This window comes from Littorina saxatilis, linkage group LG2 (assembly GCF_037325665.1).
Source record: "Littorina saxatilis isolate snail1 linkage group LG2, US_GU_Lsax_2.0, whole genome shotgun sequence".
NCBI lineage: Eukaryota > Metazoa > Mollusca > Gastropoda > Littorinimorpha > Littorinidae > Littorina > Littorina saxatilis.
Genome location: NC_090246.1, coordinates 22,654,490 through 22,659,700, shown reverse-complemented (window position 1 = coordinate 22,659,700; position 5,211 = coordinate 22,654,490).

Here is a 5,211-nt window from a genome sequence, read left to right as displayed (position 1 = left end):
AACAAGAATGTATCGCTCAGTTCCGGAATTCGGAAAGGCTTTTTATTGCTGTAGATGGTAATCGGATCTGACAGTCAAAGTTGGCTGTAGACTTTCCACACGACTCTGTCTGTCGTAGTTTCGTATTCGGATTGCCGATCATATCTGCTGGCAAGGGAAGTAATCTCCAGGGGCAGTAATCGTGCAGTTATAGGGACATTTGCATGGAAACAGCGGCAATAGACTGGGCTGTAAACCGGGGAGGTCTTGGCCACTGTACTGTTGCATTTTTGCGGAGTCAAAAAGGTTTCGTGGCTGGGGGGTGATATGCATGCGAGCTCGGTCGTACTAGTGTGTCGTGTTATTCTCCTGTTATGCTTATATGTCTGTGTGTCTTTGTGCGAATGAGTGGGTCATTCTATGTGTGTGTGTGTGTGTTTGTGTGTGTGTGTGTGTGTGTGTCAGTGTGTGTGTGTGTGTGAGTGTGAGTGTGAGTGTGCGTGTATGCCGTGTGTGAGTGTGCGTGTATGTGTATGTGTGTGTGTGTGTGTGTGTGTGTGTGTGTGTGTGTGTTGGGGTGTGGGTGTCAGTGTTGGGGTTTGTCCGTCTGAGCCTGTTGGTGTGCCTGTGTTTATGCGTGCGTGTGCATGCTGGTTTCCTTGCTGATGGAATTTGGAAAAACGAAAATGCGTTACAATTAACATGGAAACTCTACGTATAAATAGTAACGTGTGAGCTGAACTAGCAATGGTTAGCAAATGTCAGACTAAACTAAGTAGTCTGAGGTATTTCGAAATTGATCGCTTGCACTGACTGGTATGCTTTGTAAAATGTCAGCAGTCAACAGATCTCCAAAAAAAATAGAACAACGAAACACTGAAAATAAAAAATAAACACGGAGCGTTTGACTGCATCCTTGATTATTGTCATGCCAGGAATTAAAGTCGAAGCTCTGATGTCTTTGCAAACGAGTTTTTTCACTCACATGCTCCTATCTTTACTTGACAGTTTTCTGACCTAGTGCACCGGTGTTTGTCTATTTGGCATTCCACCTCTGCCCGATAAGTCAAAACTTCCTGACCTGCTATCAAACTTTGACAAACGAAAGGATTTCTATCCCCAGGAAAGTAAACGCAGGATCATCTGTGCTGACCTCAAGTTGTCAGTGTGCGCATCCAATGTATCCATGCACGGTCAAAGCCAATGTTCTGTTTGTTTGCTTCTAGCTAAGCTCTCCTTGACATAACTGCCACTGACGTAGCCTGAATGGGAGTACTCGGCGAAGTTCTCCTTCGCTCTTTATCGTTGAGTATGTACCTTTGGTGAAATATCGCCATTAATTCCAGGACAAGAGAACTTGACCTTCGTTCAATTGCAGTAGATAACTTCCGAGCCCAATATTGTGACACTGATGATTCTCATGAATAACCGAATAGCCTCGGTGCTGAAAGAGCAACACTATGATATTCCTTTGCCCCATTTGTTTGTCTTTTTACCAAGCATAATTCATTATTCACGAACAAATATTCGTAGGTCCTCAATGTCCTCGAGTCTAGTCTAGAGTTTGCTCCGTTGCTGATACTTCACATCTGCCCCTCTCTGCAAACTGATCATGTCAAGTTCATTGGCATTACTTTGAGATCGGTGTGCTAAAATGTCTGGCTGATGCTCCCGTTTCTGTTCATATGAAAATGTGCGACCTACTCTTGGGCATATAGCTTTCATTGACTTGACTCACTCGAACGCCAGGCAGCTTTCTCTTGAACCTGTAACATTCACTTCGAGATTTGTGTGCGAAAAGGTTAGATCCTGTTATTATGCAAGATCAACCCACTCCTGGGCATATTACATTCGTGTACTTTACTCACTCGAAAGGGACGCAGCCTTCTCTTGAAAATATAACCTTCATGTACTCCAATACATAGAAACGCTGGAGAGGAAAAAAAACCCTCAGCAGTTGGACCAAGTGGCAGTCCACACCTCTCTCCATTACGCTCCACCTAGAACCGGAAGCAGTGTTGGCATGCCATCTCTCCACCATTGTTTCCGCTTCCGCTGTTGACATTTTGTTCCTCCCGCGCTGAAGAGGGGCTGCAGACAGCCTGAATGGTCCGTGTGTGAGAGCCGCTTGGCTGGCTGACATGTGGGAGAAACATGTGTAGTGGAGTTTGCTTTTAGCTTTCCCTTGAGACAGCTTCTGGGTTTTGTTTGCACGGATTGTTGTCCTATGGCGGAAACGGTTGCTACTTCGGTGATGGATTGTCTGACGGTTTTGTTTTGCTATAAAACAAATTATCCGTGCTTCGTGTAGACTGAGCGCAAGGAATCTGTCAATTATTGCATTGAACACAAAATCTGTGTCTCAAATTATCTGGCCATTCGTCAACCAGAGAAAGCAAGGAAAATAGCGAAAATGATTTAATAGTATACTTTCCCCTCTACTTTGATTTCTTCAAGTTCTGGATTTCTACCATCTGCTTTCTCACAGACGACTCATTACCATCAGGAACGAGTGTACTAAAATCAGTTTGTTGTTGTTGTTGTTGTTGTTGTTGTTGTTGTTGTTGTTGTTGTTGTTCTTGTTCTTGTTGTTCTTGTTCTTGTTGTTCTTGTTCTTGTTGTTCTTGTTCTTGTTGTCTGTTGTGTGACAAGAAAATGTCATCTCTGAAATGAAAAATAAAAAACTGTCTCGAAAACTAAGGAATTTTTAAAGTTGCCAAACATAAACAGAGTAATGACCTGATGCAACAAAAACGCCGGGATCCTGTCGCATCGAAAAAATAAGTTCCACAGTCACAATTCCCGCATACAAGTCACTTTGTAACGCAAAAACAACAACAACAAAACCGCTTCTTTTCGTATTCAATCTTTTTTCTTGCGTTTAAAACCAAACAGCTTCTTTCCCATATATGCACTTGTTTTCTTGCATTTAGGAAAAGGATACCCACGGTGGGAAGTCTCAGTTACATAAAAAGCGATAGTGTATGGCACATGCAGTTTCCCCTTGTTTCTCTCTGGTGTCAGTAATGCTCCTCGTGTAGCTGCTGTGCGGGATTTTCACATTTCTCATCTTTGATTACAGAATGAATAAAAGCAAGATTTTTTTGAAGACAGCGGATGACAAAGGGATATTACTTTTTGTGAGACCATCAAATGTCAGCCCTGGTTTTCCGGGTGATATTCCTTTCCCTCAGGTCTTAGGTTGTGATTTTCTGCTTGTCTTATTTGTCTTTTTCGCCATGTTTTGCTCCTTCTTTTCTTTTAGTTTTGTTTTGTGGTTAAATAAATATTGTTCACTGAGCATATACATGTTGGATTGAATTCTGTTCGCCACAACCAGAGCAGTTGGTTTCAATGCCTTGCTTACTGATTTAAATGAATCTTTCAAATAATTGACTAATGGAAGGTAAATTTCTTAGAAATCGAACCTTTTTCTTTCAGCCATCGAGTGAAACATCATTTCCTTGCCTCAACATGTTATTACCAATATTAGAAGCGGCAAAACACTTCTTTTGTTTTTAACTGAAAACAAACTTAAATCTAAGCATAGAAAGTCAGAAACAATTCATTTGTTTAATCATTACTGTACTTATTCAACTTTTTAGGTTTGTTTCTGAAGAACATTTGGTGTTCTTTTCTTTCTTTCTTTTATTCGTTCTATTACTATTATTAACTGAACACAAACTTAAATCAAGGCATAGGAAGTTAGGAACAATTCATTTTGTTTTAAATCATTACTGTACATATTCAACTTTTTATGCTTGTTTCTGAAGAACATTTTTTTTTTTCTTTCTTTTATTCGTGCTATTGCTATTTTTTTGTTTTTTTGTTTGTTGATCAAAACATATCGAGTTTTTTCCTTTTTCGTTCTGCACTCATACGGCTCTAATCTGTTGCTGGCGGCAGCTCCTTTAAGATACCCCCCACCCCATCCACAGCCACCCCCCCCCCCCCCCACCCCCTTCTGGACGACTATTAAGAGAATTGCAACAACCGCAGCAATATGACATTTCCTCTGTCAGCAATTTTATTGTCTGACGCCTGAAGGCCATGCGGCCGTTGATTCCTGAGTGTTCGGTGCTTGGACACGCCCCCTGAATTTGACGGCCAAAGCAACCCCCCTGATGCCAGTCAGTGCTGTTTTCATTGCATAATATTTGCTTGGAACGCAGGGAGAATGCTAGCCAACCCGCCTACGCCTTTTAATGCGGTGAAAACGAATAATCTGTGTTTGATTTTTTATTTGATTTTTCCCACTTAAAGTCATCGCCTAGCAGCATGTTCCAGAGATCTTTACGGCAAACTGGTTTACTAAACAAACATTTAATAGAAAGTAAATGTTTGCGATTTTTCTTTTTTTAAATGAAGATGACGCCTCTGTGTCATTATCGTCACTTTGAATTTTGGGATCCGAAACCGGGCACCTTTGTGCGGACGCACGCGCGCGTACGTGTATGTGTGTGTGTGTGTGTGTGTTTGTGTGTGTGTGTGTGTGTGTGTGTGTGTGTGTGTGTGTGTGTGTGTGTGTGTGTGTGTGTGTGTACAATCATGCCTACGAGCGCATGTATGCGTTTTTGAGTGTGCGTGTGTGTGTGCGTGTGTGTGATTTTCAATATTTTCTCCTTTTCTGTATTTTTTCTTCGGCTTAAATCAAAAGCCAACAAGCAAACTCAAACAAAACCAACAAAAACCAACGAGTCAGCCGTCACCTTAATGCATTAGTTTTTCCACACGTTAACGCTTACCATTGTTACAGGAGCAAACAGCAAACGCATGCCAACTTCTCAACGGAAAATAGCAGCCTCTCTTGTAAAGCCTCCTGCAAGTGATCAATATTTTATTGTGCACAGCTGTGTGACAATTCTGCCAGCGACAAGACCTTACTTCCAGCCGCAGGGCTCAGAACCGACGGGCACCATGGCTGTGCTATATGAGTCATCGCTGCCGCTGTGACCTCCACTCTGACGCAAGCAGCACTGTGCCCAGCCCTGTCGCACGTGCAACTTGAGAAAGCGTGGAGCACAGGCGCCGGAACGGAGAACCTTGAGAATGTTGATTTCTATCTGAACGACCCTGTATCGTGGTAACGTTGGAGAGGTGTCATTCATGATTCGCGATTCACCCATAGAGGTCGGACAAACTGATGTTTTATTTGCGTGCCTTGTTTTTGCTTATTTGGTACAGGCGCACCACTGAGAAGAAGTTTTCTTGACTCTAAACTGCTTGCCGGAT